This window comes from Triturus cristatus, chromosome 1_2 (genome assembly GCF_964204655.1).
Source record: "Triturus cristatus chromosome 1_2, aTriCri1.1, whole genome shotgun sequence".
NCBI lineage: Eukaryota > Metazoa > Chordata > Amphibia > Caudata > Salamandridae > Triturus > Triturus cristatus.
Window position 1 is genome coordinate 892,254,336 of NC_140580.1, and position 23,020 is coordinate 892,277,355.

Sequence of the window (23,020 nt, forward strand, 5' to 3'; positions counted from 1 at the left end):
TGAGGAGGGTAGGCAATAATAGAGGCACAGAGAAGGAGGGGGGAGGCTGCGGAATATTGTGCTTAATCTTAGCGATCTTTTCAGTGAAATAATCATTGAGGTCATTGCAGAGGGACTGAGAGGGGATCGGCTTGAAAGTAACTCTATCAGAGGCTGCAAGCTCGTGCACGATCGTAAAGATCTCTTTGGATTTGTTCCGCTTGGTGGATTTTTTGGGAGAAATAGTCTGACTTGGCCAAAAGTATAGCTCTTTTATAATCCCGGAGAAGAGCCGAATAATGGGTCTTCAAATCCGGGCAATACTTGTGTCTCCAGCGGCGCTCGGCCTGCCTAAGCGCAAGTTTCTGAGTTTTGAGATCTTTGGTGAACCATCTGTTGGCCTCGTGGGGGCGACAAGTTCTGACTTGTTTAAGAGGAGCAGCTTGATCACAAGTAGCGAGTAGCCAACGATGAAGGGTGGTCACCTGAGAGTTAGGTGAAGTGTCAACTAAAATAGGGGAAGAGGACGCTAAAGAGCGGCAAAGGGCGGGCAGATCCACGTGGTTCCAGTTTCGGGAACAAATATTTTTGGGGAGGGAAGGATTTGTGGCCACCCGCAGGTCGAGGAGGAAAGAGACCAAGGAGTGATCTGACCACACACAAGGGAGCACCGAGGGGGTGGAAATTGGCTGATTAACGGACCAGACTTGGTCCAGGATATGACCGTGTGTATGGGTAGGGGTATAAATATGAGATAAGAAATTCATACTGTGAAGGGTGTTATTAAAATCTTTGGACATGGAATCCTCACGAGGATCACCCGGCCAGAAGTTGAAATCTCCTAGTAGAAGAACTGCGGAGTTGTTGACAACAAGGGTGGCAGGTAAATCCTGTATAGCTGGAATAAAGTGAGGCATTGCTTGGGGGGGCCGATAAAGAAGCACACAAGTAAGAGGGGTCGCTAGGTTGATAGAACAGATGACTAAACAATCAACTGCAGCAATGGGGGGGTGGGGGAGAAGTTGAAACTGGAGGTTGGAGCGGACTATCATCGCCACTCCACCAAGTGCATAGTACGGGATAGGAAAGGCTGCCAGCACATCCAGTAGAGAGTCAGGGGTAAACCAAGTTTCAGTCAAAAACAAAATATCGGGCTTGGTAGTGTCTAGGAGATCGAAAGCTCCACTTGGTGTTTGACCGCAGAACGGGTATTGAGGAGATAAGCAGTGGCTGCGAGGGGGGGAATTACACGGGGTTGAGGCAATAGATGCAAGTGTACAGGAGGCGGCGCTGCTATTTGCGGTCTAAGCAAATAGGTCGGCAAGTTAATATAGTCTGGCTGAAAAATCCCAAGACAATTAAGGTGAGCCGCCAGAGAATTGCTAATAGGCCAATCAGCGCGGAGAGCAAACAATTGTGCAGTAGAATATATAAGAAGTTTGGCATAGTGAGGGGCCCTGGGTCCCGGTGTTAAATGGTAGCGGCAGTTTCAATCGATAACCTTTCAAGTATTTGCCCGGCGGTAATCGCCTCTCATACCACTCGATAATTTACCAATGAAAGAGGCAGGCGCCGGAGACTGGAAGGCAGGAAACAAAGTTTTATTCCGTCGGAGCAGAACACATCAGATCAGACAGCAAGGTATCGTCACGAGGTGCTCTAACTGCATCTCTGAGACCTGGTCTCTTATACACAGGTTTATTGCTTTATTACATATGGTACATTCTTGTTGAGGCTTTGATGTTCGGAAAGACATTCCTTGGAACCCCCACTTCAAGCTCGTTCCCACACATATCTTACAGTAGATGTCCCCACCCCACCCACAGTAGGAGATGGCTATCACGCAGCTGAATATTCCGCCAATTCCCGGGGGTGTGTGCAACCGGCCGGGTCTCAGGGGGTAGGGGCTTTGATCTACTGTAATCCCTTTGATGTGGGGTGTTTCCCTTACAGTAGGGGCAATAAACTGCATCCGCAGGGCTAGGTGATGGCCTGGGACCAGTTCGGACAATGGGGCGCAGAGGAAGGGGGTTATCAAAGGAGAGGCATGACCATGTATGGGATGTCGGTCGGATGTGGTTCCGTAGCAGGGTCGCGCAGAATGAGAGGGTTTATGGCCCGTGTATGAGAGAGCGGGGGCGGCGTGCGTGCGGGGGATGCTCGCAGCGCCGGGGGAAAGCGCTGGCGATCGAGAATGAGCGGGGAGAGAGTGGGGTGCCTAAAATGGCGGCCGTGCATTCGCTGTGCGTGGCGCTGGGGAGCGGCAAGATGGCGCAGATAATGTTCAGTTTGCAAGCTAAATTTCCACACCGGCCCGTCGCGGACGGGGGCAGACGGGCTTGCCTTTGGCGCGCCAATGAAAAGAAGGGTAAACAAACACAGAATAAAAGGGGCATTAGTGCTGCAGAGATCGTGGGTGATATTTTTGGAGCATTGATACCTGCAGTTGGAGTCATTTTAAATTCACATAAAATTGGGAAATTGTCCTCAGTGGTTGATTGTTGATCAACAGACACTGCTGGTGAGTTCTTAATGATTGATACAGAAATGGTTGCTATAAGATCTATGGTCTTGCGAAATAGACTTGTTCTTGATGTATTATTGGCAAAAGAGGGCGGAGTCTGTAGCATGTTGAAAATTCAACAGTGCTGCACATATGTCCCTGACAAAAGTAAAAGCCTGGAGGGATATATTGCAAACATTACACAGTTACGGGAAGATTTAACTGAACTGAAGGTTGACGGTGCTTGGGAAAGACTTGGTAAGGGTTTCTCCTCAGTGGGTAATTGGTTTTCTACTCTTAGTAATAGCTTGTTAGGAAAAATACTAACGCCAATAGTCGCTGTTGCTACAGGGACACTAATGCTGGTTCGCAGGAGGAGGCAGTGCTGGGCCACCCCTTTTTCATCTGCCAGACAAGAACTCTTTAGCCACGAACCTCAAGGTATTGTTTGCATAACTTACTGTGGCTCTATAAGTGCAGCCCCCCAGTCTTACTGGCCAACTGCTAGATTTCGACTTTGGTCATTTGTTTTTAAACTATACCATTGGATGTTGATATGTGCAAGATTTATTGCGACCATTAGCCACGTTTGGCTGTTCACTTGGGTTGATTTGCCGATTTGTATGACCTGGGCAGATCGTACCTATTTCTTTGTGGTCACTAACAAGGAAAGAGTTTGTGTTTGTTTAGGGCATGGGAAAACGGAAAACCATGGAGAGTGCTGAGGCGGGGGGAACCGTGGGTTCGGTAAAGGGAAAAAGGCTGAGATGTCCCGCAAACATGCCGCCAGTAACTGTGTCCTTGATAGAATAGACACACTAATCGAGGAGTGCAAAACTATACTGGTGGCAGATCCTGTGGGCCTGCAAAGTAACAGCAGTCAAATTCCCCTTGGTCTAGAATCCCCTGCCCGCCCTCTCACTCTCGCCCCCATCTTCCATAGATATGCCTATAAAAAAACTACAGATCCATGCGATCCGGTCAGGGCACGGGAGGTGGCAGCCCTAGACCTTGACAAACCAGCTGATAAACAAGATAGTATAATGGAGCACAACATCCCTTGCTTAAACAGATTTGCCTTGCTTGCAACCATTCCAGACGTAATATGCGAGAAGGCCAGACCATTGAGTATTTTGCAAGAAGGTAGTAAGGTGGAGCATCTGCTTCCTGACACCCTCCGACCTATTGACTCCCTTAGGATTGAGATCACATCCTTGAAAGGTTTAATTTATGAGCTTACACACTTGGTGAGAACGTTACTTCCCTAACGTAGCACTCCAAAAACAGGCACTCATACAACCCCGACAACCATTAACCTTAGCCGATCCTCTAAGTATTGGGGTGGCGGATTTGGGGCTAAGTACACCTACACCTCGAGGGAATTCTGGAAATCACATCCAGCCTGGCCCCACACTTGAAAGCACGAATACCTCTATGCCCAGGCGAACAAATAACCCACGCATTCCATCGCACGTCCCAAAAAAAGATCAGGTTACCATAGGTGGCCCTTGCCGAGCAGGAAAAACCTGCCAGACCTGTAAAGGCCCCATTACAACCTCGGCAAGGGAGAAATGCACATTCATTATCGCTACTGCAAGGCCCTAACATTTATATGATTAACGTACCCAAACTTAGTCCTTACAGCAACATGGAAAGCACGGATTCCTTGACCAATAAGGTCATACATTGGATACGCCACACCAGAGGTTGTCGCTCGGTGATTCGTGAAGATATCACTCGGGCACTCAGACATACTATCCCTGACAAACCATATGATTGCATTGAGCTCACCTTTGTTAAAACCGATTTGGCAGAGAATCTGTTAGCTTTAGAATTTAGAACCTGCTCCCCCGCCACTTCGGCTATACAGTTCAGGCGGTCCCAAGTATCTTCAAGGGGTATGTCGCAATATGAATCGGAGGGGGTTCGATGCTTGAGTCAGTAGATTGACTGCTTGCAAAGCCTAGTAACCATACAAGGCAAGGAATGATGGTGGCCAGTAAAGATCAGAATTTGTGCGATTGTTTCCTTTCTCGGTAAAGGCGCTTTGGAGGAAACGGGGGGTGCATTGCATTGCTTCTTACAGGGCCCGCACGAGACTGTTTCCTATATACCCTCTGACTTTGCAAATGTATCAGACCTTTTCGTCCCATCTTTTACTCCAATTCTGAATTGCACTCTTAAGGGGGACTCGGCTCCACGCTCACAACAGATAAAAATCCTATCATGGAATGTGGCAGGTGTACTGAACAAGCTATCACTGCCACACTGGAATAATATGGTAGAGGTATTCGACATATGCTTATTCCAGGAGACGTGGAGCCTGGTCCCACTCTATAAATCTGGCTACGCTTGCTACTGTATCCCGGTCACCACTAAGGGGAGAGGGCGCCCCTCACGAGGGTTGATTATTTGGTTGAGCATTTACTTGGGTTGCCAAATTACTGTCCAACCAACAACAAGTATGGACATTCTGAGACTAACCATCAATCAATCAATCAATCAATCAAATACTTTATTCGACAACTTAATGTCATAAAAGTGAACAATTCGATCAATCATACATTACAGTTAAAAATTAGAAAGTACAAGATATCGGCTGCCAACTCAAAGTAAGTCACTAAAAAGGCTTAAGATAAAAGTTCAAGATAAAAACATACAGACAATATTAGGGTGCAAAACTACAAATGTCTTTTCCTGTATTACGTCTTATGGGGTTAGAGCTTTTCTGGTCATCTAAAACAAGAGTCATATAAAGTGCAAAGTGCGAGTATATTGGAATACAAAATTTCGAGTTTCCTTCCCCATGATACATCACAGCAAAAAACTTTTTAAAGTGCATAGTGCAAAGCGCGTGCGAAATAAAGTGCAAGCATTTCATTCGATACAATCATAGGGAGTACCATGGGTAACACTGCGTACAAAAAGAACATCATAAGAAAGTGCTATGTGCAAATAGGGCAGACTCATAAGTTTGGGGTGATCTGCTAGTGACTTAACACATTATTGTATTTCTAAAAACGATCCTTCAAGCAAACTTACATTTTAATACACAGAACTATATTTACATTATGTCATTTAAAAATCTAGACAATGATCAGATATCAGGAGTCTGTTTTTCTTGCACCGCATAGCACCAACCAGAAAACATGCAATATTAAAAATATCCCATGGTGTACTTAATGACTGAAGATAGAGTAATGCTGGTCTAACCTGCAAAAAACCCTTTCCTTTCAGAATTGGGGTTATGTACTTATTACGAATATTGGTATAGAAAGGACAAAACATCATAAAATGAGGGGTATTCTGGGTAGAAAAGTTGTCACACTTACAGGGGATCGCATACTCAGGATTACACCACTCCTGGAAATCACCCAGTAAAAAAGGAACTAAGTTAAAGCAAAACCTGGTTAAAAGCCAACGATGGTAGGGATTATTTACCGTTACCAGATAGGGTTCAATACCGATATTCGTTTTAGTTAGAAAATGAGCCCTAACGGAAGGTTTCTGCAGCTCTAATTCCTCCCGTTCTGCAGACAACAAATTCTTAAAATTGCATTTCACCCACAGAACGTCCTCTTTCCGTATCTTTTCAGGGGCTTCGAATAGCTCAGGCCGCCCCAATTTGGTTAAGCCACTTTTAACATAAGACAGCCACTTGATTTTATTGGAGTTGTCTAGCTGAACACAGTCACTTAGGATCTTATGGTTCAAAGTCAGTTCTGGATTTAACCACATTTTGAGCCAGCAAAGCAACGGAGCTAGGCTCAAAATGTCTGAGATGTAACCAATCCCGAGTTCCTGATGTATAGAAAAGACTGGCGTAGATTGTGGGACTGATAAAAGGCTACGTAAAAATTTATTTTCGGCTATTTGGATGCCTGGCTGTTCTTTGAAGCCCCATATAGAGGAACCATAGGTCGCAATCGTTACGCTATATATTTTCAAAATACTCTTAATTGGTCTAGCCCCCAAACGTTTAGCAAACCCCATTAATCCTAAGGCAGAACAAGTGATAGAGTTCTTCTTAATTTTCTGTTGCGGTATCCAGGAGAACTTCTCATCAAAAACTACCCCTAGGTAGGTAAAGGAGAAGACCGGGGTCACCTCCTGGCCATTACAGTAAAAGGAGTAGGGTTTTCTTGTTTTACGACCAATTGACAGGATATGGGACTTGTTATTATTCACGACTAGATCCAGCGACTGCATGTGGGCCCCAAGGGCATCTAAAAGCCGCTGGAGACCCACTGCTGTACATGCTATAAGGACTGCGTCGTCCGCGTATAGGAGAACCGGAATAGAACAATCTCCTACACGCGGAATATCCAAGGTCGCTGTCAAAAGGGATCTATCTATGTCATTAATGTACAAAGTAAAAAGAACAGGTGCCAGAATACACCCTTGTCGAACCCCACGGGCTGATCTAAAGGAGCTTGTACATTTGCCATCCCGTGAAATTCTGACCGAGGCAGACAGATCTTGGTGAAGATCAGCCAGAAAATACACTAAGGATGGGTCAAGACCTTTGTCCAACAGGATGGTCCACAGCTTTGACCTGTTAACCAGGTCAAATGCTGAGGATAGATCCATAAATGCCATCCTTAGACAGCCTTCCTTTGTCACAGTGTATTTACTAATTAATAATGACAAATTAAGGCACTGATTGGTAGTACTTCTACATTTTCTGAACCCATATTGGAGAACAGAAATAATGTTCTTCTCAGTGGCCCAATCTGAAATTTTCATTAAAAGTATTTTTCCTAAAATCTTCACAGAAGAATCAATCAAGGATATAGGTCTGTAGCACCGCGGGTCCCCTCTCTGGCCCTTCTTAAAAATTGGGATGATGGTTGATCGGGACCACGATGCAGGGAACCCTGGGGTGCCAGAGACATTAAAAACATTAGCCAGGTTCTTAGCCCAAAATTTAGGTTCACTTTTAAAAAGATCTGCCGGTACAGAGTCAGGACCGGGGGCCTTGTCACTGATAGTCTCCCTTATAGCTTTCTCCACTTCCTCTTCAGAGAACACAAGTGGAACTCGAGTTTGAGTAGGTAATAAACTAAGAGGCAAGTCCAAGCTCTCAGGGGAGGCATATATTGCCTTAAAATGGGACAGCCATTGGGCCTCAGTGATATGACAGTCCTGAGTCTCATTATCCAAGCCAGTAAAAAAAGGTGTATTAACGATTCGCCAAAATTTTGACCTGTCCCTAATTACGTCTACTGATAACAGCGCGTGCCAAGCCTCGGCCTTAATCTCTGCTTTCCGATTATTAATTGCCATCTTGTACTGTTTACGCAGATCAGCGATCAAAACCCTATCACGTGGTATGATTTTCAGGGCATGGTTTAAAAGGCGATGGGCACGTGAGCATTTACTATCAAACCACTTTAAACCATGTGCCACTCTCGGTTTGGACTTAACTGTAAGATCACTAGCTATTTGATTACAAATACCCTCGAAGGCTCTAAGAATAGCATCTTTTGTGCTCGGGGGTTGACGCATGTTAAAATATTCCCCTCGCACTTCTCACAGAGTTCATTAAAAAAGATGTCCGGCATCACTTTGGGCCATCTAAGCCTTCTCCCTTGATCACAGGTGGTTACAGTATATGGTGCAATTTGTCTACTACCACCGGTTAATAGGCTGCAGCTTTTATCTAGTTCCAAAATGACAGGGTTATGGTCACTAAAGGGCGATTCCCTGGCATTATAAAAGACTACTTTGTCAATAACGTGGGGGACAAAAAAATATAATCGATGATGGTAGCTTTAATTTTAGATTTAAATGTCGAGCACCGATCAAGGATGTTAGCAAATCCGGGTTCAAAGAGGTCGGCCTCAGCCAGGAGAGACTCTAAGCCCTCCCCCTCCACTGTATGTTCAAAATGGGGTGTTGAAGCAAAATTATAACCAAAGCCATCTTCAATACAACAATTTAAGCGACAAGGATGAATGTTAAAATCACCCATAAGTACGACTTAAAACAAAGTAGTTTGCAAGACCCTATAATTTTCTAAAAAATATTTCAAATTGATCAAATGTTGATTCCTGTGATCAATTTCCCCAGAGTTATAAAAATTCACCATCAGTATCTTGGGATAGGTAGTAAAACATATTTCTACTGCCAGGCAATTAATTGAGTCTGTAACAATCCTATTCATGGATCCCTGTAGGTTCAGAGATAGAAGTAGCATGAGCCCACCCTTTGCTCTTCCAGCTGGAGTTGATTGGGCTGGTAGGAAATAGGAGCTAAAACCGTCCAACCAGAAGTTATCCCCCTTATCCCAGGTTTCCTGAAGGGCGATTATATCAAAAGATTTTATAAATTCTAGCCACTGGGGGTTGTCTCTTTTACTTCTTAAGCCCGCAATATTCCAGCTGATGAATCTACATTTTGATAAATTTACATCGCCAGTACCTACTTCCGGATGAATAATACAGATAATGGCAGATAGGCAATTTGCACTCCCAATACCAGTACCCTCCAGGTCATTAGGGGTAGGTGGAGGAGGGGTGACCTCTGACACAAGGAGTCAATCATTTGAGTCCAGCATGCTTAAGGGAAGAAATCTATTGGTCAATGGTAAGCCCGCCTCCTCAGGCCCTGACCGCACACTTGTGACATATGGAGACAGGGATCCAGCTCCTCCCGATCTTGCAGGACTAGAAACACTGCTTACATGTCCGACACTGCGGCAAATGGGGTTTAATGTTGGCCTGTGACCTACTATGGGAATACCCTGTACTTGTTGGCGGGTAGAAATAGCCCAACGGGACGGCCCTTATACCGTCCACTTTTAGATGAGTAGCATCCCAAAACAACCTATCCGCTATATCAGGTTTGTTAAAATTTACTATTATACAGTCTCCTGCAATTTTTTTGGGCTGATTGCCCACCCAGGACAGCCGTCTTGCCATAACAATATGGTCTGAGATTTCAGAGGGACCCGTACAATAGTGATTACACCAGCTTTTTGTTTTACGCAACAAACAATTTGTTGATTCTTGTTCGGGTTGCTCGAGAGAGGGAACCCCCACAAGAACCGCAACCAGAGAAGTAGCTTCTGGGGGGAGATCGATCCTGTTATAGTTATTAAGAGTGGGATTGTTATACAGCTCAGAATTCCCCCTTATAGCTATAGTCGACCTTCTAGGTTGCGTGAGATCAGTGCATGGGGCAACATTGGGAACCTTTTGCCTTACAATAAGAGGGGGATCCGTCCTATCCCCTCGGTTCAAGGAACCGCCCCTCCCCAAAGATGGCAACAGGGCACTGGATTGATTGTTCCCTCTATTAGCTAATCCAGTTACTACTGGCATCACATCAATATTATTAGTCATGGAACACAAATTATCTCTCAGTCCATAATAGTGTTTAAGTGGTCACACTTCTTTTTAAGATCAGCCACACAGGAGTTCATGGTGTCAATAACGTTCTTGGCAATAGTGGTCAGCATAGATTCGAATCTTGTACTAAAAATATCCTCGATGAGGAACCGCAGGGACTGTTGAGTGGATTCATCGATTCCTGGGTAGGCCTTAGATGAGCTTGACTTAGGGCCTTTGGGGCGCTTTAGAGGTTTTTTTCTTTGAGTGCGTTTTACATCAGTCAACCCTTCCATGAGACCCCTTTCACATGGAGAATTGTGAATGCTCTGAGGGCTAGGCGAGCCACCCAAGTCACCCAAAGCAGAAGATAACACATCAGTCAATGGATTAGGAGCATTAATCAATACCACAGGTTCCAGGGGTACAGGGACAGATGCAAAAACTACTGTCGTCGTAGACCCTTCCCTAGGGGCATCGCTTGTATCCAGACCTAGTTCCTTTTCCGCATTAGCTATTTCTTTATTCAAAGCACCCACAGCAGAAGTTAGGTAGGAAATTATAGAAGGAGACTTTCTGGGTATTTTTGCTTTTAAACCCCCCTTATCAGAGTTGCCCATGTGTTTGCGCTTACCCATCTGAAAATGTTGGAGGGGTGGCCCAGCCCAGGCTTATTCGGGCTTTGACGGGCGCGGACGGGCCTGTCCTTGGCCCGTGCTTTGCCCGGGCAGCGCCCGGGCACGCCCGCGCGCGTCCCGCGCTGCGTGGGCTGTGTGCTGCTTAAGAGGGCCTCCGGCGCCCTCTGATGATGCAGATTGTTGGCGCCGCACAGGTTGTTGTGGCGGATGTAGTCCCTTCGCCTCCAGGAGCCGTTCCCCTCACGGCGGCAGCTGGATGCCTTCTAGCCCAAGACGCCGTTCCCCTCACGGCAGCGAGATCGAACAGAGTGTGATATTCACTATCGTCAGCCCAGTACTTAGTGTAACAAATGATCGTGCGTCCCGCGCTGCGTGGGCTGTGTGTTGCTTAAGAGGGCCTCCGGCGCCCTCTGATGATGCAGATTGTTGGCGCCGCACAGGGTGTTGTGGGGATGTAGTCCTTCGCCTCCAGGAGCCGTTCCCCTCACGGCGGCAGCTGGATGCCTTCTGGCCCAAGACGCCGTTCCCCTCACGGCAGCGAGATCGAACAGAGTGAGATATTCACTATCGTTAGCCCAGTACTTAGTGTAACAAATGATTGCGCGTCCCATCAAAGGTTCCCGGGGAGGAGGCACTTTGGAGCTATTTAATGTTTATGTAAGAGGAACTAAGGGAGGGCAACAATCATCCATTGTTGCATTTTTAGATCATTCCCTATCCAGTTGCAAGCCTGACGCTAGAATCATAGTAGCAGGAGACTTAAACTGCACATTTGAGCCTTTGAGCTCAGAGGATATGCTGGAGCTGGAAGATGTAGATGCAAAATGGGCGATTCCCCCTCTCAATATTTCTCCTATCAGTAAGTGGACCTCACTTGCTATTCAACTAACTGGCACATGCATCAACAAAGACTTTTGCGATTCCTTAATTGCAATTTTTAAGGAATCGCAATTAATGAATTGCAAAAGCCTATGCATGTAGGAATCGCTATAAAAATAGCGATTCCTACAAATTCCTTAATTGCGAGTCGCAAATTGCGAGTCGCAATTAAGGAATGCCGTCCCATTCATTGCTATGTGCCTCCAGGCCCATAGGCATGAATTGGAGATTGCATGAGCAATTTGCGAGTACCAGTAGGTACTCGCAAATTGCTCATGCAATTTCAAGGGTGCAAGGGTGTCAAAATGACACGCTATTGCACCCCTGAAATTGATCTGTGCACATATGTTGCACACACACATGCTCTAAGGGCATGTGTGTGCGCAACATGAAACTTTGAAAAATGCACAAAAGTGCATTTTTCAAAGTTTTTGCAAATTACCATGAAGTTCAACTTCAAGGTAATTTGCTCCCCCTATTAGCGAAATCGCTAATTTTTTCACTTTCATGCATTGCATTTAAGGAATCTCAATTTGGGATTCCTTAAATGCAATCGCAATTTACGGAATCGCAATTTAGAGATTCCTTAAATTGCGATTTTTGCATTTGGGATGATGCATCCCAAATGCAAAAATACTGGTCGCAAAGGGGCAGATTCTGAGAATCTGCCCGTTTGCGACTGGTTTTTACATTGATGCATGTGCCTGTTAATGTACACTTGAACATGGGCTTAGAGCTGTAAATGGGAGAACTCATTCAGATGCACATGGTGCACATACCTATAACAGAGTAAGTTGCCCTTCACGGATAGATTATATCTTAGTGGACGTAAAACTGTGGGCTCTAATGCTGGATATGTATGTTGGAACCACAACTGATAGTGACCACAATCCTCTCTGCCCGACATTAGAATGGCTCTGGGGCATTTCAGCCTCTAGTCAAATCTTGAGAACCATGGCTTCTGCCATTGATATTGCCCCCTCGAACTGCAAAAGATACCTGAAATGGCATAAAGTTAGTTCTTATGAAATAAAATTAGCTTGCATTAAGGAAGTTGTCAATCTTGGCATCCAAGCTTTACAGGTCCTTATGGCCCCCGATCCCCATGTAGGCGTCCCTCAAGCCCATCCCAGTACCATGGATCAGCCGAGTATTCTCTTTCAAGCCACTAGCAATCACATCAATATAAAGGCATCCCGGCAAAGACATCAGCAGTGGTACACTAAAAAATGCAGACTAATTAGACAAGCATTGGCAGTGGCAATCAGGTGTAGGATTCCGAAACGGTGAGACTTGCGAGAAAGAGATACAGGGCTGCGATCCATGAGGCCAGGATAGAGTGGGACGAATCCCACTGGAAGGACTTGAAAGACGCTAGTGTGGAGAAAAATAAAAAACAGTTCTGGTCCCTTGTAAGCAGGGGTATTAGTAGAGACTCTCTCTCCTTGCCCAACCATATCACAAGCCATGAATGGCACGATCATTTTAGGAAACTGTACTCCGCCTCTGATGAAGAATGTCTGGAGGAACTAAGTGGCTCCACAGACATTCCTCCGGAGGGGAATATGAGTAATTCCTTTTCGTTGTCTGAAATTGAAACTGCAATAGCAAAGATAGTGCTGGGAAAAGCCCCTGGACCAGATGGTCTTCCTGGTGACCTTTTTCAGGCTGATCCTAAGAACTGGTCGCGTTATGTCCAACTTTTGATCAACAGTCTAGCAAATGGATCCCCAATTCCCGACTCCTGGAAAGGCGCGCTGGTGGTCCCGATATTCAAAAAAGGGGACAGGGAAGATCCATCCAACTATAGGCCAATAAGCCTACTCGATGCTATGCAAAAGCTGGTTGGTAGGGTCCTCCTCCAGCGAATACAAACATGGGCTGATGAGGATGACATTTTCTCCACATATCAGGCCGGGTTTAGAAGCAACACGGGTACGATCGACCAAGTCTTCAGATTATTACTCATCTACTGGAAGGTCATCGTTATCGGCAAGGGAAGCCTTTACCTTGCCTTTATCGACTTGAGAACAGCTTTTGACCTCGTACCTAGATCAAGATTGTGACAAATACTGAGAGACTTAGGCATCCCTCCCTTTCTCCTTAACTTCTTAATCCGACTTCATTAAGGAAACTTCGCTCAAGTTAGGTGGGGCTCCCAAGGGGAGGTTACAGATAAGATCGTGGTCAGCAGAGGAGTCCGCCAAGGGTGCGTCCTGGCTCCCACCCTGTTTTCTATGTACATCAATGGGGTGGTGAAGTTCTTACAGGACACCCCGGCAGACGCACCAACCCTGGCGGGTGAGAAAGTTCCAACACTGCTGTTCACTGACGACACCCTTTTGGTGTCTAAAACCCCGTCAGGGCTGCAAAAACGTCTTAATCGATACCAATTATTTTGTGACTCCCGGGGCCTGGTCATTAATACAGACAAAACAAAATATATGGCTTTTAACCCCTATAAGACTTTCAAAAATGATTTAATTTTAAACAATATTAGACTGGAGAGGGTAAATGTATTTGGCTATTTAGGTATCCGTATTTCGGATAAGATGCACTGGAAGCTGCACTTAACTAAGATGCTATTGAACCACAAAAGGGTTGCGGGCACACTGAGTAAAGAACATCGAGCCTCTTATAGTAGGCCAGTAGCTCCGGCACTCATAATCTATGAAGCAAAAGCAGTTGCCGCCACGCTCTATGGAGCGGAGCTGTGGGGCTTCGAAAATACCGAAGACATTGGCAGGTCCGAAAATAGTTCTTGCAGGACCTGGTGCTGCTCCCCAGTAACACCCCATTAACTCCATTGATGTTTGATATGGGTAGACGGCCTTTCAGGGATATTGCAAAACTGCGCCCTCTTCTTTTTTGGGCACGAGTAATGCGTACCCCTGAGCTCGCCAACTATGCTGCGTCCCTATCAGAGGTGATTGACTTAGACACGGGGCACAGGATTAAGTGGATATCCAATGTCAGAAGGCTGATGTCCCAGCTGGGGTTCACAGAAGCATGGGACACCCGGGTTTCACCCACTAAGGCAGAGCTCAAGCTCACCTACTGGAATTGGGTTCGACACCAAAGTATTGAGTAATCCAGAACCCGGAACTCTGACGGAAGAGTTTTTCCACCACAAACAGTGTCTAGGCCTAGAACCCTATATGGATAGCATCCAGACCCCAAGGGATAGACGGTTATAAAGCTATTTAGGTTGGGCACACTTCCAATTCACGCAACTACCTCCAAATGGCACTCCTACAAGTATCAAAATAAGACCTGTCCTTGCTGTGGAGCCTCGTTTGAAAGCGTGTCCCACCTTCTGTTTGCTTGCCCGGCTTATTCCGCAGCTAGGTCGCACTGGATAAAACTAGTTTGTAAAATTATGGGAACATGAGACCATAGGACTGCCTTGCGTATTATTAAAACTGACACTAGCGCGCTCTTCTCGTGTGGGGTGGCGAAGTTGTTGAGTCGCGCTTGGATTGTCAGAAGTAAAGCACTGAGGGGTACCAGCACCCTAGTCGAGGGATAAAACACCTACATAACATTAGCTCACCTTTCACCATATTTATGTATTCAGTCCCTCTGAGCAAATACCCCAGCTGTGCAGAGTACCCTACAATGTGAAACTTCTTTGTATATGCGACTGACTTTGCTTATTCATCTAGACATGTTTGTGCAATTGCATTAATTCTTAAGTCTATTTTTTTATGTCTAGCTTTGTGCCCATTGTTTACTGTCTCATACTGTATTAAGGTTTTTTATATTGCTCATTTTAATGCTCTTACATTATTTTTTAATCATTTTCTAGGCCGCATTTGACAAATTAGCATATTTTTAGTCATTCTGATAATCCAGCCCGAATATTGTTTCAAAATTCATGTGATATATTGTATATTTTTTAATGTTTGATTGTGTGTTTTATATGTTGCTTTTATGATTCTTGTAATCGAAATAAAGCATATATGAAGATGATGATATATAGGGGTTGCAAGTGCAAGAGACAAACACTAGATACTAAACGAAGAGCAAGTAAGAGAAAGAGAGAAGAGAAAGAGTTGGAAGACAGAAGAGGAAATTACTATGAAATAGTAAAAGATATAGATGGAGTTCTGTTGAAACAGAAGAAAACTACTGCTTTCTAGGTAGAATAATATGATGACAATCAGATTTTTGGGTTGGTTTTTATTGATGGCTCAAGTCGCCATCAAAGGGGGGATTGATGGAGCAGGGTTTTCGCGAAATAAAACCTGCTCAGATTGAACTCTTCATTGTGTGAATTATTAACCAAATGGTGTGAAAATGAACGGTGCAAAACTAAAAGAGGAAAACTGGGCAAGCACGTGCTGGGGAAAATTAGTGTAGGCTGCAAATGCACACGATTAATGGAGAAAATAACAGCCAAAAAGCTGCAGCTTTTTTTCACTAACTGTTTGAAAATAATGTGCAGAGCATAAGAAAAGCAAGCAAAAGAATTCGTAGAGCGTTTAATAGTGGAGTTTTATAAAATAACAATGACAATCATACTTGTATTTGTTTTTCTTAGAGCACATTTTACTGCTCTGCAGAGAAGGCCTCAAGGGTCTTTTAGGTTTAGTTTGCTTATTAGAATGTAGAATAAAAATATGTAATCTGTCCTTCATGAGTTCCTGATGATGGCCAAGGTTGTGTAGATGATACAATGAACATTATAAATGGAACTTCCTTGCCGAGCGGAGTATGTGGACACTTGTACTGCAAGACTGATACATTTGTGAGATGGAAAAATGTACAAGCCATGGCAGAAGAACTATCTGTATTTCCTCTGCCGAAAGTTGATGACGTGAGCTGTCAGAGACAAAGGAACTGTTGAAAAGTTAGGCTCATCAAGATTGGAGTGATTAGACACCACTCGTTTTGAACAATGAGATTTGAGAATGTTATGTGTAATGATGCATGAGGGGTTTGACCTTTAGTGAATTTAGGGTATAACTATTAGTAGTAAGAGGGTGGGTTTCAGAAGGCACATTTTTCCTACTCTGCGAGAGGAAAGGGCTGTGTTGCTATTTCCTAATTTTTGTCTGGCTATTATTCTGCTGATCCTGACTCTTTTGTCTTTGCTCCTCAATTCTTCTTGTGGATGGCCAGCTCACTCTCATGGCCAGAGGGTAACATTCCTGATTTCTAGAACTTTACGTGAGCGGTTAGTATGATATTATGAATTTGCATAAATCTTATTTGCAAATGTCTTTATCCTTTTGTCTCTTCGCCAATCCACTCTCTCATTGCGCTATTTGAGATGTACAATCATGAATTATTTCTTTGCTGTTCTCTTGTGTGAAAATCTATGATTCCAGCTGTATTGTACTTGATGAGCAATCACATTATTTTAGATAAAAGCATATTGATTGATAAAGAGAGTTTGTCTATATTAGTGTCAATATAGTAATATTGAATGATTATTCTTTATGATTATACTCCTTTAGGATTCTGTTATTTTGCCAATCCCTGACCACTATCAAAGATTCATCGAAGAAGGAAGAGGTTAAATAAATAATGAGCAAATTGGTAAGATTTTTATAATGCTGTAAAAATTATTTATTGCGTGATCACATAATATATAAAAAACAGCGGAACTCTATACATCAAATATTAATAATAATTGGACCAATGCACTCATAAATATCCCATAAAACAAAACATCAACTAGGTCAGACAATAAGAACTGTTTCCAAAGAGAAACAAATTATTTTTTAAAAATATCAATGATTATTATAACGAGATATTGCACATATTAAAGTGCCACATGCATTAATGGTCAATAGCTCAATAACAATGATGAAGTGCATCAGTTATGTCTGACCTAGGGTTATTTTTAAAAGAAAGATTCAACAAGTACTATAACAAGATATAGCACCTATTTTGTGTTAAAGTGCCAGCGTGTCATTAGTTATAATAGATTCAGTTTGTACTACAGATGTCTGACTGAATTGAATACATCTCAAACTGGCGATACCAACCACTTTTCAGCTGCATTTAAAAATTTAATTAGCTGACATAAAAACAGAATAGACTCACCAGATAAGGACCTAACAAGTGCCTTATGTGCTGATCTAACCCCAATCTTCAAAAACAGGTGTTTTAAATAAAAACACCGAATTGTAATCAATTTAGGACACACGCATACTATATGGACTAATGATTCTTGTGGCCATCCGCATAATCTGCAGTTAGTATCCGCCCATTGCTCAATCCAGGGCTGCATGCACTCTTTAGTCGGATTTAATCCCAGTCGTAGATTTAAAAAACTATTTTTAGGTCGAGCTTAGCGCAGCGCGCTTGCGCTGCCCTATGGGAGGCTTCTTGTGAGCACTCCAAACTTCCCCGAGACTTCTCCGTGTGGGTCTGGCAACTCCCACACATTCCATTGGCCTTTGCGTGGGGCTTTCAATAATGAAAGCACGCAAATGGCCAAAGACGGGTGCATGTGCCGCTTTTACTCTAAATGTTCACTCCACGGCATTTGGATCTCGGGAGCGAGCAGTGGCATGCAGGGGGCCAGCTGCATTCCTGGATCATGTTACTAATTAACATAGTGCGGTCGCTTTCACTTTCTGTGGCCGCGCTTGTTTTTCCTCAGCTCGGTTTCTCTTTTTTTTTCTTCGGCCGGCCATGCGCTTCCTGGTTTACTTAGCGGCCCACACACACCACTCCCAGGAGGCTACCCTTAATAATTATTGGAAGGCGCTTCTCACGCACAATGCTCCCGGGAGGATGCCCTTATTGATTAATGGTGGGCGCTTCTTGTTTCAACTATGCTCGTGGTATTTGGGACAAAGCTTGTTTTGGGCTTCGTTTGGTAGAATTTCTGCTTGTTTTGGGCTTCGTTTCATGGGGCGATTGTGCTTGCTCTTGGATTTCAGAGGTGGAATCACTGGATATACAGTTCGCAGCTTGACAACCCAGTCTGTCTGATGAGACCGCACTCAATGTGGCACTCGGAAGAATTCAGTGACTTGAGTGAATGGGAGTGGTTCTGGTAAGTTGTCCTAGGTAGATATGGTTGGGTCAGGTTTGGATCACCTTCTCTTGGTGCGATTTGTCACCGGAGAGCCACCCAGCCTGTGCTTGTTCATGACCGCCTCATCTCCTGCTCCACTCTCGCTGCCCCGACCTCCGATTTCCCACTTGTACTTCAGGTCTTTACCATTGCATCTACCTTACTCTGTGCCGCCACTTGTTCGAGGTCTCCAATGCATGCAGTAAGTCCTCCACGGCTCCCCCCTTGGTGGCTAACTCTCCTCCTCATTTCCTGCGATCTCAATACACTTTGGGGCCTGCTTCATTGGCTTCTGTTACAATGAATGATGTGAGTATATACATCTTGCAGTCATCACTGCTTGGGGATGGGACTTGGTTGTTGCTTCACAGTTCAGAATGAGATGTGGCATTCATGATTGAAGTCTGCTCAAGAGGAGGAAGGCAGAGGCGTTTAGAGGCTGGTATTTGCAGAGGGCTTGTAATAGTTGGAATGCAATGGCAATAAAGGGACAATACCACTCTGTTGGCGTCTTTTTGTGTGTGAAGGTTCTCTCATGTTGTGTCGTAGTTACAACTGTATTTTCAAAATATTACCCCCCATAGATTAAAACCTTCAAATTATCCAGCAGATGGATTCTGAGGCAAATGTGATGAATCAATAATTGTGTAGACAACATAGTAGCAACAGAATCCCATAATTCCAGTTTCCCTGCTGTATTTGGAAATGTATCAGAAAGATGAGGAAAGAACAGTTTTAACAGGTTTATAACAAGTTCATTGTACATCTCTACAAACATGTTTTACCCACTGTTTACATTACTAGTTTTAAATGTGCTGTGTCACAATAATTATTTTAAATGTTTCAATGCATCAGAGTAGAAAATGTCAAAGAACTTAATTACAAAACCATTCGCCTCTCCGTTGCATTCTTGGCGATTCCTAAATGAGGGCTTTTGACTCCTGTGAGCATTTGTCCCTTAGTTAGAATAATAAGGAGTTTCCTAGTTTTGACTTGAATTGTGCCCCTCTTTCGACTTTGCCCAGTTCCAGTTACTTCTGCACATAATGCTTTACTGGGCTCTGATAGACATGTGAACATGTTTATTTTTGATGACTAAGTGCTATGGGACCCTCACTGTTTTTCAGTGAATGTAGAGATTCAGTACACCATCAGCAGTGTGGATACACAGTGCACCTTTGTGTAACCAACAAGATGGTTCCACGTACTTAGTAGCTGGGACATTTCTGCCCTCCTCTCAAATGGTAATTATTTTTGTCAGGGAGAGTTTGTCCTTAGTGACAGCTGATAGTGGTGAAGGCGCTATTCTCGCGATCATTAGACAGACTGCCTTATATTATATGTAGGATTTATGGGGGTCAATTGCACCCGGGGACACAGGATTGATGCACGATAATAAAGGGCCCGGGCACCTCTAGCCCGCCATCTAGTCAGCCACGCCCTCTCATACCCCAATCTTGAGGGGACATATATAGCAACATGCTAGCAAGGATCGCAATCATTATCAGGAATAATAGGAATTTATAACGAAGAAAATAATCATGATATATAATACGTATAAATGTAGATATATTTCCTACACATCCAGAAGATGTTTCTAATAGCTAAGTTCTGTCACAATAAGAAGACAGCGACTCACATCAGGACCAGACAGGGTACAGTCTGCAAAAAACACCTGCGCTACACTACAGGTGACTAGCACATGGCGTTTGGAGAAGCATCTCCCTGGATGCTTTCAGTTATCGCTTTTGTTTGAAGGTATGTAGTTTCCTGTTTTTAGAACTGTTTTTATCAAGAGGATCGTAAATGTGTCCCCACATGTAGTGGTGTGGTGGAAACAGTAACCTGGGATCTTGAAGTAAGAATATGCTTTCTTATTGTTTCTGTCCGGGTTTTGACCGTGCTTGCAGAACAAAACGCGCTTACCCTACGGGAGCTTTTGGTAAAATTAGGCAAGATAACCGCAAGCTTATTTCAATTGCTTGCAAACAATAAACAGCATAGCTTGACAAAGCCAATAGCTCTGGCTAAACACCTAGAAGATCCCAAAGGCGAGACCATTTAACTATGCCAATGCCTGTTTATATTAGCAGAGAAATATGCCATCAAATAGGGCTAAATTCGTAATGACTGATATGAATTAATCACATACCAAGCATGCCTTTTCCCTGCTAATGCAGTTTAATCCAACCTAAGAGATTCAATTTTAATTTGTTTTTTTATAAGTAACTTATAATTGAACTGTGTCAATTTCTGAAGTGCTACTTGCAGACCAATATCCCTTAGGCATGTTAAAATATGGGATCTCCATTTTACAGTATGGATAGACTTGTTTATTAGGGGTGGGCGGAATTTGCGAAATTGACTTTCGCAAATTATCGTGAAATTGCTCAAAATCTCAGCGAGCACGCGGAACTTTTGCGAAGATGCGGGGATTGCTTTTCCCGCCATTTTGCAATGTGTTTTTGCATGCTCGCGGGGAAATATATCTCCAACTTGCCCATGCGGTCGCTAATGGGCGCGGCCATCTTGCTCGCGATGCTTATTTCCTGTTCCGGGTCGAATTATGTGTTCGCGATTGCAAACTCTTGCAGGATAGCGCGACCGGCTAGTGCGCTACCAACAATTCAACAACTCGTCGTCAAACGCAGGGATCCGGTAAGTCGCGACCGCACGCACGAGAATGCATTTTTAAAGCGCAAACAAGAAAAATACTTCAGTTTTGTGGCAGATTGCAAAAGTTTTGACATTTTAGCGCGCTCTGTGGAACGCGAAAATGTCAAAATATCGCAAATTCCGCAAGCGGAACGAAATTTACCGCCCAGGCTTATTATTTATATCAATCCAGAAGTAATTCCCCAGGGAGGAGGGGGGCAGCAGAAAATATAGAGTACATACATTTAAAAAAAACTCCGGCTGATACCAAGCTCTGCCTTTGGAGACCAGACTCTAGTCTTATCCCTGCTTGCCCTACTGATCTGGGGATCCCAAAAGTTGATTTAAAAGCCTTGACCAGCAATAAGTATTTCCCCCTGGTAATGTGAGAACCATATAGAAGAGTTGGTTCTAGCTTAGCTTTCATGACTTTATGAATATAATCATAAGATTGACAATTCAACAATTTTTTTAAACTTTTAAAAGTATGAATTAAAACCACTGTTTTTTAAAATGAAATTTTAAAGAAACTCTGTTGTCAAACACCACCCCTAAATATCTGTATGTTTTACCAACATCAATTGGTCCTGCTCTGGCTCTCAATGTATTAAGCCTTTGTTTGGTAAGTCCAATTTTCATGATTTTAGTCTTTTTAACATTCAATTAAAGGCCATTCGAGTCTATATAGTAATCAAAAGCATTTATAGGTCGTTGGAGTCGTTGGAGACCAATAGGTGTGTGGCTCAGAAGGATAGTATCATCTGCATTTTTGAGGTAGCTAATTTGCACTTCCCCCAACCTTGGCATGGGGGCATTTACAGGGTCTAAATGCTGAGCAAGATCTGATAAAAATAAGTTTAAGAGGTAAGGAGCAAGGACATACCCCTGATTTAGTCCATTATTTGTACTAATTTTCCCTGTTAATGAACTACCATCACCCAACTGGACTTAAACCCAGGTATCCATATACAGAAGAATAATGCCCTTCAACAGTTCACCTGGAATTCCCCATCCTAGTAACTTTTTCCATAACAGATTTTGTGGCACTGAGTCAAAAGCTGCCTTTAAATCAATAAAGGCTATAAATAAATATAGTTTTTTTGAAACCGCTTTCTTGGCAAGCAGAGTTAGTGCCAACAGGTTTGTAGTGATAGACTTGCCCTTCCGAAATCCAGATTGGTTAAACGGAATGATGTTTTCATGCTCAGCCCATTTTTCCAATTCTATTAATATACTTGAAGCAAAAACCTTTGCATCAACATCCGTTAATGAGATCAAACGATAATAAGCGGGATTTGTCAACAGTACCACTTTTATAAATAGGCTGCAAGATACTGCCCTGCCATGATGCAGGCACGGTTTCCAATGTCAATATGTCTTTCAAAAAGGTGGACAGAATGTCGGCCCACATATCAACATTTGCATGAAACAAGGCATTAGGCATCCCATTAGGACCTGGTGCTCCATTTGTGGGAAGCCCACGTAACAGAATAACTAATTGATTACTACTTACACTTTTTTGAATATTATCCATATCAAGAATTGAATCACTAATTTTAACAGGAGTAGTTATCCCCTTGCACATGCCGCTCTCCATATCAATTGTTGATGTACTCTTTTCAATGTAACCACAACACATATCTTTTGATTTGCCCCTTGACTCACCGTAACATACAATTTTGCGATGAAAGTTACCCAGTCAGTCTCAGAGACATTTACACAGAATGCCCTACTGCCCCCCTTTCAAGCTTATTAATTATTGTCCAGAAACTTTTTGCATCATTCCGTTTGGAGGCGCATAATAGATTATTCCAAAGTCCTGCTTGATAGTTAAATTTAGCCTTCCAAACTTCACATTTGTATACTTTTCTAATTTAATTAAAATTTAATATTTAATTTAATAACGATTTCTAAAGCGCCTGGTGACCCAAGGGCATCCCCGCGCTATAAGAATTGTGATCCTGTTGAGGGGGAGGGAGAGAGGAGAGACACTCATTGA